This window comes from Myotis daubentonii, chromosome 12 (genome assembly GCF_963259705.1).
Source record: "Myotis daubentonii chromosome 12, mMyoDau2.1, whole genome shotgun sequence".
Taxonomy (NCBI): domain Eukaryota; kingdom Metazoa; phylum Chordata; class Mammalia; order Chiroptera; family Vespertilionidae; genus Myotis; species Myotis daubentonii.
The window spans coordinates 42,966,949-42,984,903 of NC_081851.1; the positions used below are offsets into that span (position 1 = coordinate 42,966,949).

The 17,955-nt window shown below is 40.7% G+C and overlaps 1 protein-coding gene across 4 annotated transcripts in view; it reads left to right on the top strand.

The window, feature by feature from the left end:
- PELI1 (pellino E3 ubiquitin protein ligase 1) overlaps window positions 1-17,955 on the top strand; it is a 56,332-nt gene that overhangs the window by 18,336 nt on the left and 20,041 nt on the right. Inside the window, exon 1 of one of the 4 annotated variants that reach the window (XM_059659656.1) lies at window positions 7,305-7,327. The exons of the other annotated variants lie outside the window; for them this stretch is intronic. The gene's annotated coding sequence lies outside the window, so the exon portion shown is untranslated. Of the gene's footprint in view, window positions 1-7,304; window positions 7,328-17,955 lie in introns of those variants that run through there. 4 annotated transcript variants of the gene reach the window in all.

Below are 17,955 nucleotides of genomic sequence, written 5' to 3' on the forward strand. Positions count from 1 at the left end.
CTAAATTAATTAAACTGCAAGGGAAGCCCATAATTGCTGTTGTTAGAAGAGATCTTTAATAAACATTTAATGGAAAGTACTAATCTAGAATATTGGAAGAAGGGTTGCTCTTCCTAAAACTAGCAATATTAATTTTTAAAACTATTTTTAGCTATTTAGCCAAGTAGGACTATAAGCTAGTATTTCACTTTATAATAAACTGGGAAAACATAAGTAAAGTGTTTTTCTGAGTTGTGTGAGCTGTACTAGTATACTATAGAACATGAGGGGGGCAAGGGAATTCCTGATTTATAGCCAGTCTGTAAGAAGTAAGGGTGGCCTGGACGTGCATTTGGCATCTGAAGTGGGGCAGTCTTGTGGGATTGAGCCCTTTAACTTGTGGGATTTGAGGTAAGTCCAGGTAGTATCAGAATTGAATTGAATTGAATTGTTGGACATCCAGTTGGTGCTAGAGAATTGATTAACTGGTTGGTGTTAGAGAAAATACTCCTCAGTTGCATTTATTGAAAGTGATGTAAGATGTTGGCAAAAACATAAAGCAAAAATTCACGTCTACAATTAAGGCTAGATTGAAACAGAATATGAAATTAAAAATTCCAACCCTAATTGTGAATTTTGTTATTTTGGTACAAAAAACAGTTGGTTTGGGAAAATCTTCACCTCTTTGAATACTTACACTAGAGGCCCGATGCATGAAATTCATGCATGGTAGGGTCCCTAGGCCTGGCTGGCAATCAGGGCCGATCTGTGGGGTGACTGGCAGGGCGATCAGGGGGCCTCCACTGGCACCCGCCTTGGCCAGCCTGAAGCTGCCCACTCGCCCACCTGGCTCCCACCGCCACCACCTGTCACCTCCGTTCGGTCAATTTGCATATTAGGCTTTTATTATATAGGACTAGAGGCCCGGTGCACAAAAATTTGTGCACTCTGGGGGCGGGGGAGTCCCTCAGCCCGGCCTGTGCCCTCTCGCAGTCTGGGACCCCTCAGGGGATGACCACCTGCTGGCTTAGGCCCGCTCCCCCAGGGATTGGGCTTAAGATGGCAATCAGACATCCCTCTGGCAGCTCGGCAGCCCTCAGAGGATGTCCACTTGCCAGCGGGGAGCAGGCCTAAACTGCATTCGGACATCCCTAGCGCTGCTGAGGAGTCGGGAGAGGCTCCCACCACCACCGCTGTGCTGGCAGCCATCAGCCTGGCTTGTGGCTGAGCAGAGCTCCTCCCATGTGAGAGTGCCCTGACCACCAGAGGGCAGCTCCAGCATTGAGCGTCTGCCCCCTGGTGGTCAGTGTGTGTCATAGTGACCAGTGATTCCCAGTCCTTCTGCTGTTAGGGTCAGTTTGCATATTACCCTTTTACTATATAGGATAGAGTCTTGGTGCACGGGTGGGGGCCGGCTGGTTTACCCTGAAGGGTGTCCCGGATCAGGGTGGGGGTCCCACTTGGGTGCCTGGCCAGACTGGATGAGGGGATGATGGCTGTTTGCAGCTGGTCACACCCCCTTCAGGATGGGGGTCCCCACTGGGGTGCCTGGCCAGTCTGGGTGAGGGGCTGAGGGCCGTTTTCAGGCTGGCGGGTGACTGAAGCTCCCAACCTCTCCTTTTTTTCTTTTTCTTTTTTTTAATTCTGGGATTTATTTACCTTCTATGGCTGTCACTGGAACTGAGAGCCGGCTTTAGCTCTGAGGCTTGGCTCCAGCTCTGAGACCTCGGCTGCTGAAAGCAGGTATCTGGGTTTGTTTGGCTTCTATAATTGAAACACTGTTGCAGCTCCAGCTCTAATGCCTGGCTGGCTGAAAGCAGGTTTCTGGGGTTTGTTTAGCTTCTATAATTGCAACATTGTTTCTTAGAGTGCAGCTCAGAGGCCGGCATCGGCAGGCGGGGAACCTTGGCTTCCTCCATCACTGGAGCAAGCAAGCCTCCTGTTCGCTTCAGCTGCCTGGCTGCCAGCCGCCATCTTGGTTGGCAGTTAATTTGCATATCTTGTTGATTAGCCAATGGGAAGGGTAGGGAAGTTACAGTTAATTACCATGTTTCTCTATTATTAGATAGGATATCCTGTGACTGTTCAAATGACTTTTCTCTCAGTTTCTCTGGTTCTAGAAGAAGTGGGAGTTAGTGCAAGTTCTAAAGCTGCATAAGTTTTTCTTACCTCTTGTTTAAAAAAATCAGTATTTGAATTCCAGATATGTTAGCATCCAGTGAATGATCTTGAGTTTATGGCAGTTTTTTGCGTGTTTTTTTTGTTTGTTTGTTTTAATGTAATTAATGCTTTTTTTATTAAACAGCTTTATTGAGATATCATTTATATACCACACAGTGATTTTTAGTATAGTCACAGAGTTGTGCAACCATCATCAGTGTCAATTTTAGAACATTTTCATCACCTGAAAAAGAAACCCCATAACCTTTAGCTGCCACATCCCAATCCCCCTAGTTTCCACACCCCAACCCTAGGCAACCACTAATCTTATTTTCTGGATTTGCTTATTCTGGACATCTATATATATTAAATGCTAATATTTAAAGTATTCCCCTTGGGAGTTCCACCAGGATACCGGGAGTTCGACCGCTTGCTATGATACGTGCTGACCACCAGTGGGCAGCACAGAATGAAATAAGGCCCCGGCCGGCAGCCAGAAGGAAGGCCCCCGGCTGGCAGCCAGATTGGCCCTGATCACCGGCCAGGCCTAAGGACCCTCCCCATGCACCAATTTTGTGCATTGAGCCTCTAGTTTCATATAAATGGAATCATACAGTATATAGTCCTTTCACTTAGCATGTTTTCAAGGTTCATCCATGTTGTAGCATGTATCAGTATTTTATTTTATTATTGCCAAGTAATATTCCATTGTGTGGATGTACCACATTTTGTTTATTCATTCGTCAGTTGATGGATATTTGGTTTACCACTTTTTGGCTTTTATGACTAATGTTCACTGTGAACATTTGTGCATAAGTCTTTTTGTAGACATGTTTTTATTTAATGTGGGAGTGGAATTCCTGGTCATATAACTTTATGTTTGATCATTTGAGAGACTGCCAGACTGTTTTTGCAAAGTGACTACACCATTTGACTTTCCTATCTCAAGATTCCAACTTTTCCACATCCTTGCCAATACTTGTCATTGTCTGTCTTTTTTATTATACTCATCCCAGGGAGTGTCAAGTGATATCTCATTGTAGTTTTGATTTGCATTTCCCTAATGGCTAATGATGCTGAGTATTTTTTGGCTGTTTGTATTCTTTGGAGAAATCTCTGTTCAGATCCTTTACCAGTTTTTAATTTCATCATTTATATTATTTAATTGTGAGGGTTCATTATATATTTGTATCTAAATATAGATATATCTGTATCAGATATGTGATTTGCAAATTTTTTTAATACTCACCTGAGGATTTTCTTTTATTGATCTTAGAGAGAGAGAGAGAGAGAGAGAGAGAGAGAGAGAGAGAAACATCCATGTGAGAGAGAAATATCGATCCATTGCCTTCCGCATACACCCCAACTGGGATCAAACCCAAAACCCAGGTATGTGCCCTGACCAGGGATCGAAGCCCCAACCTTTCAGTGCATGGGACAATGCTCCAACCAACTGAGCCTCACTGGCCAGGGCAGATGCAAATTTTCTTTTCATTCTCTGGGTTATGTATGGCAGTACTTTTCTTTTTCCTTTTTAAAACTTTTATTTTTCCATTATAGTATACATTCAATATTATTTTGTATTAATTTTAGGTGTACAGCATATTAGTTAGATAATTGTAAACTTATAAAGTGCTTCTCCCAACTTTTCCGGTACCTATGTGGCATCATATATTACAATATTATTGACTATATTCCCTATGCTGTTCTTTATATCCCAGTGACTATTTTGTAACTACTCTCTTCACTGTTTTCACCTGGTCTCCCAACCCCCTGCCCCTCTGGCAACCATCAGTCTGTTCTCTGTATCTGTGAGTCTGTTTTAATTTTGTTTTTTTTATTTTGTTCTCTAGATTCCACATGTAAGTGAAATCATATGGTATTTGTCTTTCTCTGACTGACTTATTTCACTTAGCATAATGCCCTCTCGGTCCATCCATACTGTCAGTGGTAAGATTTCATGCTTTTTTATGGCTGAGCAGTATTCTGTTGAATATGTACCACAATGTTTTTATCCACTTGTCTATATGGGCATCCTATATATAATAAAAGCGTAGTATGCACATTGTTCCCTTGAACAGGAGTTTGTCCGGGAGTTCGACCAGGGGGCAGGGCCAGCCAGAGGAAGGGAGGGAGGCCCCAGCCAGCAGCCAGCAGCCCCTAGGGACTCTACCAGTGCACGAGTTTTGTGCACTGGGCCTCTAGCTGTGAATAACACTGCAATGAACATAGCAGTTCATATTTTCTTTTGAATTAGTATTTTGGGTTTCTTTGAATATTTACTTAGAAGTGGATCACTGGGTCATAAGGAAGTTGCATTTTTAACTTTTGAAGGACCCTCCATACTGCTTTCCACAGGAGGATGTGGATGAAAGGGAACCCTTGTGCACCAATCTGCATTCCCACCAACAGGGCACAAGGATGCCCTTTACTCCACATCTTCACCAACATTTGTTTGTTGATTTGTTGATGATAATCATTCTGACAGTTATAAGGTGATATCTCATTATGGTTTTAATTTGCATTTCTCTAATGATTAGTGGCTTTGAGCACTTTTACATATGTCTGTTGGTCATCTGTATGTCCTCTTTGGAGAAGTATGTATTCAGGTTCTCTATGTGGCAGTACTTTTGGTATTTAGATTTCTTTCTTTGGGTTAAGGAGATTTCGAGGTTAGCAAAGTCCACAAAGTGGGAGTGTGAACAGCCAATTCAGGGAGGCCTATCAGGTGAGCAGAAAAAAAGAAATCTCCATGATATGCCAATCATCGCTTTTATTTGTCTGATTTTCAGCTTTCTTTTTATGGTATAAAATTGGAATAACAGCCCAGCCAGCATAGCTCAGTGGTTGAGTGTCAACCTATGAACCAAGAGGTCATGGTTCAATTCCTGGTCAGGGCACATGCCCCGGTTGCAGGCTCGAGTCTCAGTAAGAGGCATGCAAGAGGCAGCCGATCAATGATTCTCATCATTGATGCTTCTATTTCTCTCGCCCTCTCCCTTCTGAAACAAAAAACAAAAAACCATTAAAAATATGTAGAATTGTAACCACACACAGCAAAGAATAGAGCTAGAGGTGAAGATCTGGCCATCTCATATGATAATCTACACTAATAAAAGACAAACATGCAAATTGACCGTACCTTCGCTATGCCTTAAGCCACCCCACCAGCCAATCAGAGTGACTATATGCAAATTAACCCAACCAAGATGGCGGCCAACAGCCACGGAGCTGGAGCAAGCAGGAGGCTTGCTTGCCCCAATAATGGAGGAAGCCAAGCTGCCACGGCAGCTCTGAGCTCCACTCAAAGCAACAAAGTTTCAATTATAGAAGGTAAATAAACCCCAGATACCTGCTTTCAGCCAGCTGTGGCCACCGAGCTGGAGCGAGCAGGAGGGAGCGGCCCACCCTGGCCGGCTCTGAGCTCCACTCAAAGCAACAAAATTTAAATTATAGAAGGTAAATAAATCCCAGAATTAAAAAAAAGAAAAAAAGGAGAGGCTGGGAGCTTCCGTTGCTAGAGGTGCTTGGCCAGCCTGAAAACAGCCATCAGCCCCTCACCCAGGCTGTCCAGGCACCCCAGTGGGGACCCCCACCCAGAAGGCGGTTTAACCAGCTGCAAACAGCCATCATCCCCTCACCCACGCTGGCCAGGCTCCCCGGGACCCCCATCCTGATCCGGGACACCCTTCAGGGTAAACCAGCCGGCCCCCACCCGTGCACCAGGCCTCTATCCCATATAATAAAAGGGTAATATGCAAATTGACCCTAACAGAAGAATGACTGGGAATGACTGGTCACTATGACACACACTGACCACCAGGAGGCAGATGCTCAATGCAGGAGCTGCCCCCTGGTGGTCAGTGCGCTCCCACAGGGGAAGCTCTGCTCAGCCACAAGCCAGGCTGATGGCTGCCAGCACAGCGGTGGTGGTGGGAGCCTCTCTCGCCTCCTCAGCAGCGCTAAGGATGTCCGACTGCAGCTTAGGTCCCCTCCCTGCCGATAAGTGGACATCCCCCGAGGGCTCCTGGGCTGCCAGAGGGATGTCTGACTGCCAGCTTAGGCCCAATCCCCCAGGGAGTGGGCCTAAGCCAGCAGGTGGACATCCTCTGAGGGGGTCCCAGACTGCAAGAGGGCATAGGCCAGGCTGAGGGTCCACCCCCAACCCCCAAGTGCACAAATTTTTGTGCACTGGGCCTCTGGTACTTACATAATGCGAGGTAGGAGTTACTTGTTAGCTGACTGCTCTGTTCTTTAGCATTTATGGTATTGCCTCCAAAATAATGAAACTAATAAAGAAATCAAAAAGATCTATTAACTAACTCTGCTACTTAGCCCTGTAGTAGAGTTCATCAAATAATTTATTCTTCCTAGATATAGATTTTTTTCTCATCTATAAAATGAGGGAATTGAAAGGAAAATTAAGCAAGTTGAATAGGATATTCTTTAAGGTTCTTTCCAGCTCTAAAATGTGCTTATATGATACAGTAGGACCAGTGATTTTTTTCTTCCTGCCTCCAACAAGGAAGAATTAGGCCTTGTTGGAAAATTTTAGGCTGCAATGTACCTTTTCCTCAAAAGGATTGAAGTTATTGGGTTGGGCAAGTAAAAACCTGGACACCTGTAGATAATTCAGGAAAGAATTATTATAGAATGGCAAATGCCTTCTGTGTGAGTTTGCCTTACGGTTTAGAGCAGGGGTGGGCAAACTTTTTGACTCGAGGGCCACAATGGGTTCTTAAACTGGACCGGAGTGCCGGAACAAAAGCATGGATAGAGTGTTTGTGTGAACTAATATAAATTCAAAGTAAACATCATTACATAAAAGGGTACGGTCTTTTTTTTTTTTTTTTTAGTTTTATTCATTTCGAACGGGCCAGATCCGGCCCGCAGGCCATAGTTTGCCCATGGCTGGTTTAGAGGAACATGACCTTAGTGTTACCAGTGAGGTGCAACTAAAGAATGAAGTAATTTACACTCCTGCTGTGGGTGTGGCTAGAAGCAAAGGGATTGTGAGGGATGAGTACTTCATTGCTTCCTTAGAAGTATTCAGAGATCATTAGAGAAGAAGCAAGCTCTAGGAGGTCACATGTGTTGGTGAAATCAAAACCTAGGCTACAACTAAATAAGAAGAAAAATAGGACCATAAGATAAAGAAAAACAACTGAAAAGGCCTAGAAATTGTGAGGTAAGTGCACTTTGTTTTGTTTTGTTTTTCTGGAATGATTTTTAAACATTTTCAGGGTATTGGAAGTTTAACATTGGTCCCTGACCTCAACTGAGATAACTGCCAGAAGTTTAGGCATTGTAATGAAGACAAGGAAGTTTTAAGCCAAGCCAAATATGGAATAAGAGTAGGAGAAAGGTCATTTAGATTCAAGTTCATGTGTCCCATCAGCCAAGAAAGCTAAGTAAAGTTTTGTTTTTGTATTTGAATGGCCTCCATGGAGTTATTAATCAGACATCATTGTAAATAAGGCACATGTGAAAAGCAAAAATAAAGTTCTTTACAAAAAAATCAGAATTCAGATTGGGAAAGAAACACTTAAAAATTTAATTCTAGCCCTCCTCTCCCTTATGAATATGGGTCTTTGTCCTATAAAAATAGTTCATCATACTCAGAAAATATAGAGTATTTTTGTTTGTAATGTCTTAGAGCTCTTTAAGAAAAGTATATTTCCTCAGGAGATTATTTTGTATAAACACAGAGCTTGATATACATAAGGAATTTTTATACTCTTAATGCTCTCTTAATCATTAAAGTAGTTTATGATCATAGCATAAGAGTTGTTGACATCTTGGTTGCCCTAGGAGTTGAGCAAGAAATACACTCCCACAGTTAATAAGAGAGTCAATATGTTGGTCTAAAGTATGGCAAGTCCTTGGGTTTTGTTGTGACACAGTCAGTCACAACTACATTCTGCTTAGTATGAGTATTGGACCTGTCATGTCCGGCTTCTTGAGCAGTTTCATCAGACTAGAATCACATGACCAAGGCAGGCTCACCAATTAGCAAAATCTTTAGATAGAATATGCCCAGATCATTTGTATAGATATGTTTCCTGGACTGCATGTGTGTCTATAGTGGATGAAAGCAGGATACCTGAGCAGATTGTCACCTACGTGGGCCTGCTGCCAACAGAACAAGCAAAAGAAACATGCAGATTTACTGAAAAACAGCTTCAGGGGATGTGGCACAGTTGTGGAATGCTGGGAAGCAACAGAATTAAACCTGCTGCTATATGTAGAGGGCAGTTCATCTTGTGCCAAGGTGTTAGGTGACAAGGTATTACTGGACTTAGGACCAACAGAAGTGTTTTTATATAAGAGAATATCAGCCCTGCACTAGCCATTTGGCTCAGTGGATAGAGCATTGGCCTGTGGACCAAAGAGTCCCGGGTTTGATTCCAGTCAAGGGCACATACCTCGGTTTCAGGCTCCTCCCTGGCCCAGGCCCCAGTCGGGGCAACCAGTCGATGTGTTTCTCTCACATCAATATTTCTCTGTCTCTCTCTCTTCCACTCTCTAAAAATGAATGGAAAAATATCCTCAGGTGAGGATTAAAAAAAAGAGAGAGAAAGAGAATTTAGGCCCTAGACTTAAGTTGAGTGCCAGTTTATTGGGTGGATAGTATAGATCAGCAATTTTCAACCGGTGTGCCAGAGAATTTTTAAAATATGCAATACCTGACTATTTAGTCAGGGACACTGACCTCTTTGCTCTTTTCCCTGAACCATCTATACTAATAAAAGGGTAATATGCTAATTAGACCGAGAGACCTGCCGGACACCCTTCTGGACAAAGCCATGGTGGCAGGGCCGAGGCAGAGGCGATTAGGGGCGATCAGGCCAGAAGGGGAGGGCAGTTGGGGGTGATCAGGCCAGCAAGGGGGGCCAGTTGGGGGCGAGCAGGCTGGCGGGAAAGGCAGTTGGGGGTGAGAAGGCCGGCTGGGAGGAGGGGGCAGTTGGGGGTGAGCAGGCCAGCAGGCAGAGTGGTTAGGGGTGACCAGGCAGGTGAGCAATTAGGAGCCAGCACTCCCAGATTGTGAGAAGGATGTCCGACTGCCGGTAGTCGGACATCCCCCGAGGGGTCCCAGATTGGAGAGGGTGCAGGCGGGGCTGAGGGACACCCCACCCTCCTCTCCCGCACAAATTTCGTGCACCAGGCAACTAGTCCTATATAATAAAAGCCTAATATGCTAAGTGTCTGGTCGGCCATTCAACCAATCAAAGCGTACTATGCTAATGATATGCTAAGGCCACTCAACTGCTCGCTATGACATGCACTGACCACCAAGGGGCAGTCAACCAGTCGCTGTGATGTGCACTGACCACCAGGGGGCAGACGCTCTGACTGGTAGGTTAGCTTGCTGCTGGGGTCCTCCTACCAGGACTGAGTAACACAGGTCGGACACGCCCTGGAGCCCTCCGGTGGTCCTTCCCTGGCCCCAATTGTGCACCGGTGGAGTCCCTAGGCCTGGCCTGCGCTCTCTCACAATCCGTGCTGAGGGAACCCCCCCTCCCCTGAGTGCACAAATATCGTGCACTGGGCCTCTAGTAAATATATATAGGTCATATAATAGAATTGCATCTTATTAACCATGTCACATAATAAGGTTACATCTGATTGGTTAATTCTTGGTACCAGAAATCCTTACATATATAAATATAGGCATAGGCATCTGATCTTTTTTTAAGTCACTTTGTAGGAAAGAGGATAATTATTATTATTAATTTTTTGGTTAATGTTTAGCAAAATATATAATATTTTTTGGTGTGCTACATAATTTTGTAATCAATTTGTGTGTCATGAGATGAAAATGGTTGAAAATCGCTGGTATAGATGGTTTGCATATGCAGCTTATTGAACAGGTATGAACTATCATTTATTCTTGTGACTTGAATTAGCATGTGGGTGTTTTTTTTATTTATCTTAAATGTAATTAAGTACAAAGCAAGTTCACCTTTGGCTGTGTAGAGGAATAGACTAGTTCCTTGCACAACCAATCCTTCACCATAATAGAAAACATTCTTAAGAGAAGATATGGGGGAATTTGGAATAGTAGGCAGTAACTCCTCAAATGAAGGTTACAGGTAGCATAATCTAAAAGCAGCTAAGTTCAGTAAGTATGGTATCTTCGGTAGCTTATTTGATGAAGCTTGTATACTTCCAACTCACCTCTAGGTACTGCTGTCATTCTTCCATGTTAATAAGCAGCAAATTAATCTGATTTATTTTGAAAATGGGATTGAATTTTCACCTGTTCTTATGCCTGTAATATACTGTATAGTGTTGTAAAACAAAACCAAAAAAAAAAAAAATCTGATGTATTTGAGTGCTAAAAGGACACTCTTTCTTCACATGAATTATATTGATTCTTCTGTTTTTTTAAAAGGAGTGTTCTTTAACAGATTATTATACTAAATATGTTCAAATAGGCTATTACACTATCATGAAAAGGTAGTTTAGTATTTCAGCTCTACTTCTGACATTTATAGAGCATTTATATAGTTAATTACATTAGCCTTTTAAGAACCCCTTTTGAAGTACCTAATTCCATAACTTGAGAATAAGCCCATGTTAGAATTTTTTCTGTGCTTCTTGCTTACTTCCGTTTCTTCCCTTTTGGGCCACAGACTTCCTTAAGGAGGAGTTGAGAGAGAAGTGAATTCTTACTTCAGCCAATAGAATCTAGAATTATATAGTGTTTACCTATTTTGCATAACACAGGCTCACCCACACACATTATGAGATGCTTAAGTGAAAGAACACTGAGCAGACAGCTATTCACTGTGTGATTCCAAGTGTAATTGGGAGATGCTTTAAATACTATCTGGATTTTATCCTCTGGTGAGAAGGTTGTTTGTCTAGCTTGTGATAGCGATGGAATAAAGAGGTAGGTGTTTTGTGGCTTAATTTTAAGTGTAACATTGTCAGGGCTTCAAGGTTCCAGGTAAGTTTGCAAAAGGAATGATTTGAATCATAATTAATCAGATCATTTATATTTAATTGTCTCACATTTTTTTCACATTCAGCTTTAGACATGTGTAATGTATGAATTGCATTTTCCGTTTTAGGGAAAAGATAGAATAAATCTTAAATCCCAAAGGCTTTTGTGTATTTAGGGAGGCTTTACACTGTTACTCTCACCTCCATAATTAGTCTTAAAAAAAGCATAAGAAAAATAACTGGGTGTTGATTACCTGTCGACAGGAAACTGGAAACTCTTCCCTTGTAATGTTTTTCCAATCCAAGCTACAGTATTTAGTGTGGGGTTTTTTTGTTTGTTTTGTTCTTTTTTACATATTTGAGAATTTAATGTTATCTGTTGCTTTCTTTTGAATTATTAAATTTGAGAATTTCATTGCTCTCTGAAGGAACTTGGTAGCCAGAATGACGGTGCTGTCATTGTATTTTGGCTAGCCGTTAACAGTTTATTCAGAGTCTAGTTTTTTAACCATAAATCTTCTCCTGAGTTGCTTTCAAAGAGATCTAGGCCTTGGGATAACTGCAGTTTAATATTTAAACATTTTCAGAAGGTAGGGGAAAATATAGAGGATTTTTAAAATATTGAGAGTCTTGCTTTATAAGAATTTTAAGTGATGTTTCTACCTGGATATCTTGTTGTTGTTCTTCTGATATGGTGGGAAGAGATTTAATGATTTTAGATCTGGTGATTTATGGGGGCAGAGGAAGCATCTCTTCCTGCTAAAAAATGAACAATGATCATCCCCAGCAGTGTTGTTTTTTTCTGAGTCATTTTATTTCTATTAAAACAAAAGATATACTTGAGATTATTTTTCTTTCTATAGGAAATTCATGAAAAACTGAATCTGCTTGCTAGGACACTGACATGTTGCCCAGTACTGTGTGTTTATTCTTTATCATTTTCTAATCGATTTGTGAGGGGGAAATACTCTCTTCTGTATATGTAGAAAAGGCAAGTGTCAGTGACGAGAAAAGTTGCAAATTACGATCATAATTTAAATTGATCACTATTTACTTAATTGGAGTGTTTGTAATGAGAAAATACAACAATAATTAGAGTGGGGAGAGAACGTTTGTAGAAATACCCAAGCTATATGTATGTACTGTTTTCCTAATGAAAAGAGTTAAATGGGAATACCATACTGAGTGATTTAAAATATTCATTCTGCTAAAAAATAGATGTTCTAAGCCTCCCACACACAATATCTCTAAATTGCTGCTATAAAAATTTATGGAGAAAACATTATGATTTGGTCAAAGGAAGATCAGCTGCTCCTTTTCAGAACATTTCATGAACCAAAGAGAAAACTAGAACTCGCATAAGAGGAAACTTTTGTTCATTGGTGAGATTAGATAAAGTTATTATTCTCTTTTTTTAATCCTCACCCAAGAACATGCTTAGAGAGAGGAGGGGAGAGAGTAAGATTAATAGAAAGAAACATTGATTGGTTGTCTTCCGTAGGCACCCTGACTGGTAATAGAACTTTCAGGTGCACAGGACGATGCTCAACCAACTGAGCCACTCTGGTCAGGCGAAAAAGTTTTTGTTGTTTGTTTTGTGGGTTTTTAAATCTTTATCCAAGGATGTTTTTCTCTATTGATTTTTTGAGAGAATAGAAGCGAGGGAGGGAAGAAAGGTGAGACAGAGAGACAGAGAAACATTGAGATGTTAGAGAGACGCATCGATTGGTTGCCTCCCGCACACCCTCCAATCAGGACCACGGATCAGACCTGCAACCCAGGTCCGTGCCCTTGACTAGGAATTGAACCCAAGACCCTTTGGTGCATGGGCTAACGCTCCAACCACTGAGAACAAGGACCACGGTGAAATAGTTATTTTATTATGGTGATTTCCCTGTTAGTAGCTAACTTTACTGTTTAGAAACAATATGGGAGATTCAATTGTAATTTGAATTTTCGACTACATTTCCCCCCATATCTTTTAAATAGAGCTTATAATGGAATTGTGAAACTATAAAAGACTTAATGTCCCTGTAAGAGCAGGGACCACATATACTAAATATTATTTTATTTAGATGTGCTGTTGAGAATCAAACATTTATGTAGCACTCAACCTTTAAACAAATTGCAATGATTTTTGAGGCCTTTGGTTATATTTCAGGGCCTGTCATGTATTAAGAGCAGTAGAAAAAGTAGAATTAACTATATGGTGTTGAAGTTACTACAAAGAACAGATTATAACATTTGTTTAGATACTGAAAAATAAAGATGAATCTCTGAGAAAATAATTAAATTTTAAGTGATCACTATAAATTAATGAAGTATTGTTAGGACCTATAATACTTTGTATGACTAAATATATATTAGGTATTCTTAAAAAAATACTTTTTTTGTTTTACATTACATTTGTTCCTTGAAAATCACTGGCTTAACTTTCACAGTTTGAATAATTTCAAGAGACCCACAAATCTCTGTATGACTTGGTGTATTTAGTGAGTGGACCAAGCAGATGGCTCAACATCCAAATTTCAGTGCAGCTTTGTTGTTCTCGTTCGGTCCTCATGACAAATTCTATGAGGTGTGGGAAATACTGTTGTTATTTTATAAGATGAGAAAATCATGTGCCTACAGAGCTAGTTTTAGAGATCTGATAATTCAGAGTTGGCCCTAGGTACACTCATAACTTTCTTAGTCCTTTATACGTGTCTCTTGTAGTTTGAAGAAAACATTATCACAAATGAAATAATTAGTGAATAATTCAGAAAAGTGTTTCACTTTCTTGCTTTTTATAATGAAAGGTATCAAAATTACCCAGCGCTGCGGCTTCCTCACTCTTCTTCCTCCCAGCTCCCCTTTCCATTCCCTTTCATAAATTCTTTAAAGACTAGGATTCATGTAGTTAGGTAGATGGAATTCAAATAAATTCAAATACTGTTAAAGATTTCAGTATACAGCATTAATTCAGAAGCTGTGATATAATTACATATGCAAAGTGTTTTCTAATAAAACTACATCATTCAATAGTAAAATTGCCCTTATATCATAACTTTTGTAATTCCCCAAAGAAGACCCCATGAAGCATGGTTCTATCAAATTCTGCTCAGTATGTTGGTGAATCACTTTGGTTCAGGTATTGCTCAGTCCAGTGCGTGGTCACACTTGTGTAGTAACACTCCTGACCAAAGGGGCTGTGGAAGGTGCAGTTTTACATCAAGAGAGAGGACATGAGACCTGGCAGGCACTGTGATTTCACAGGACCAAATACAGCTTGGAAATCTTGCACCTTTAGGCAGTGAGAAGGCTGAAAGGAAGCAAACCTTGAATCTTGAATCTTGAATTCATATTTTAATGCCTTTTATTAAATGCCTATTTTGTTTGTTTTCCATTATTATTATTATTATTATTATTATTATTATTATTATTATTACTTTTTATTTTGAAATAATGTAGCCTACAGAAAATATGGAAAATAAAAGAAATTAAGTACATATATGCATATATGTACTTAATTAGTGTGCCGGTGGGGTCCCTTGGCCTGGCCTGTGGAGATCAGGCCGAAACCAGCAGTACGACATCCTCCAAGGGGTCCTGGATTGCAAGAGGGCACATGCCAGGCCGAGGGACCCCACCAGTGCATGATCGATCGGGGGCCGGGGAGGACCATAGGAGGGCTCCAGGGCGTGTCCAGCCCATCTCACCCAGTCCCAATCAGCCGGACCCCAGCAGCAAGCTAACCTACCCGTCAGAGCATCTGCCCCCTGTTGGTCAGTGCGTGTCATACGACTGATCAAACGATCAGACACTTAGCATATTAGGCTTTTATTATATAGGATTATATAGGATATATATAAAATGTACTCAACTTCACAATCTGTATAACCAGAGTATATTTATCAAAACTTGGAAATTAACATTGATACAATATTATTAGCTGTAGTATTGAACTGTAGACCATATTCAGATTTAACCAGTTTCCACTGATGTCCTTTTTCTGGCCCAGTATCTAGTTCATGATCCCATGTAGTTGTTGCATCTCCTTAAAGTCCTCCAATCTGAAGATTTCTTTGTCTTTCCTTATATTTCATGAGCTTGGAACCCTTAATGAGTACTGGTAGTTATTTGTAGAACACTCGTCAATTTGGGTTGGTCTGGTGTTTTCTCATGACTAGATTGGGGTTATGCATTTTTTGGCAGCATACCGCAGAACTGATGTGTCTCCAGTGCATCATAGAAGATACATATCAAAATGTCTCATTACAGATAATATTAAGCTCCGTCAGTGGTTAAGGTGATATCTTCCAGGTTTCTCCCACTGTGAAGTTACTATTGTCACCTGTATAATTAATAAATCTTTTAGGGTAGATACTTTGAGGCTATTGTTGTTGCCCTTTTTTTTAATCCATATAATTTGGTCATTGTTTTATAAGGACTAAAGAAAACCCATCTTACTCTATTTCTGGAAGTGATTTACCTGTTCACAATACATTACACAATACTTTTTTTGGAAGGGCCCATAATCTACATAAAATTAATATGGTTTACTCCTGGGATATAAAAATATGACCATGGATTCAGTATTCCATTTTTTATTCCATAAGTTGGTATAGATTTAAATTGATTGGAAAAATTTTTATTTTATTCATTTTTTTCCAAGTTTAAATTTTATCCAAGGAACTTTTTAAACAGCTTTAAATGATTGATTGAATTATTGAGAAAATTAAAATTGTTAGTATTACAGAAGTTTATTCCCAAGTTAGGGCAATAGCATTTATGTAATCTTTTGCTCTTTAATACTTTATACATAGTAGGAAAAGAATTGAAGTATTTTCTTGTTCGTTGTTTAATTTTGTTTCCCAAAGTAGTTCTCTCCTCTCCCTCACACTCCCCCCTACTCATATTTTCAGCAGTTCCAGAGTGTTGATTGTAAACTTATAGTTTTCTTAATCTATAAAATGAGGCTCATAACAGTTTCTGTCTCATGATCGTTCTGGGAAGTAAATCAGTTAATACATGTAAAGTGCTTGGCACAGAGACAGAACCCAGTGTTAGCCACTCTGAGAAAAGGGTAGCGCAAGCATGAGTTGACTGCCAGGTTGATGCTGGCTTTAGAAAATGATAGAATTTCCCATGAATACACTTCTATCCAATGTTTTTGTTCCAAATAACCATCTAATCCCACTGAATTTGGTATTTTCTGCAGTTTTGTTTCAAGGTTTTAATGGTTAAACCAAGGGGAATTTCTAGTTCTGCTTTCTGAGAAGCATATCATCATTTTAGGAACTTTGGTAATCTAAAAGGATGGCAGGAACAATAAACATATCCTTTGTTGTGTCTTTTAAAATACACTTTCTAGATATGGAGAATTAGTGATCATTTTGGGGTAGGGTAGTGCAGTTGTATTTAACCCCCCATTAAACAATGCCCTGCAGTTTTGTCTTGGCTGTCACTTCGCAGGGAGTACATGAAGCCTTCTGTTCCTAGGCTGTCTGGACTCAATTCTAATAGGTATTTCTTCCTGATGGTACCCAGGAATTTGCCTTAGTGTAATACCCTGCTTTTCCTCTTGGGTTCCTTTCTCCCTTCCCCATTTTTAAAATGAACATGCAAAGTCCACTATGGGGGAACATTCTCTCTTCCCGTGACCAGCACCAAAAGAGAGAACGCGAGGGTTCATGAATCTTGAGTAGAAGGCGACAAGGATTAAGGAAAAATGAAATAATGAGACAAGACACAGAAATGGAAGAAGCTGGGACCAGGTGTGGCATCTGCCCTCTGATAGATGAACAGAGCCCCCAACACTGGAAGTAAGTTTAATATATACATCACATCTGGGTGCGCCTTGAGTTCCTGGCAACATAATGGGATCCACCCCCTTAGCACCTGGGCTGGAAAAGGTCAGACTGAGTGGCGTTTTTGCCTCTTGGCTAGGACCGCTCCCGGGGCGTGGCTCTGCCTGTGCCCTGGGTTCAGCTGACATATTTAAAAATGCCCAATGAGCTTGCCAGTGGCCCCCCCACAGTCCACTTCATTTACAGAAGTTTTTATTGTTGGTCACTACCAGGAAACAGGGTTGACAAATACAAGGAACATTGAGGAAGTGACAAAGGTTCAAATAATCTCAAAAAGCACTAGTCATAGTTGAATAGTTGTAACTAGTCTATACTAGAGTATAACTTGATTAGGGCTTATTTTACACAGATGTACTTCCTTTTTTTAGTCTCTCTCTTAACTAGTCCCTTAATAGGGTCTCTTATTCTTAGTATGGAATCAGCTCTACCCAACCTTGTCTAGGGTGTGATTAGTGATATCAGAATACCCAGACTACTTCTAGGAGCAAGCTGATAATTATACTTAATGTAGTTGTGATAGGAATTAAATGAGTTAATGTATGCTGAATCAATATGTGGGTTTTAGTTCTAGCTCTGCCAGATATTACCTGTTTGGCCTTGAACTAGCCACTGGCCTTTCCAACTGACACACTTTGTTCCCTTATCTGGAAAATTGAGTTAAAAAGACTTTCCTACTAATTCACAGGGCTATTGTAAGAGTCAAAGTAATCGTATGTGAAAGCATTTTGCTAATTAACATTCTGTGCAAGCACACTATACACCTCTATCCAAGATTGATTCAGATTGACATCCCTTTTTAATTTTTCTAGACATGGGTCCCCTAGGTCAAAAAGATATTTCCTTATCTGGCCTCCACAGGTTAACACTTCTCTAAACGTCAGACTACCCAGCACTGGCCTTATAGCTACTGCTACTGTCACCCCAGCTCCAGTCCCTTTCCTTCACTTGAGAGAGGTTGTTTAATTATTAAAATATCTAAATGCATAGAAATGTTAATAATTAATCACCGTCATGGTAT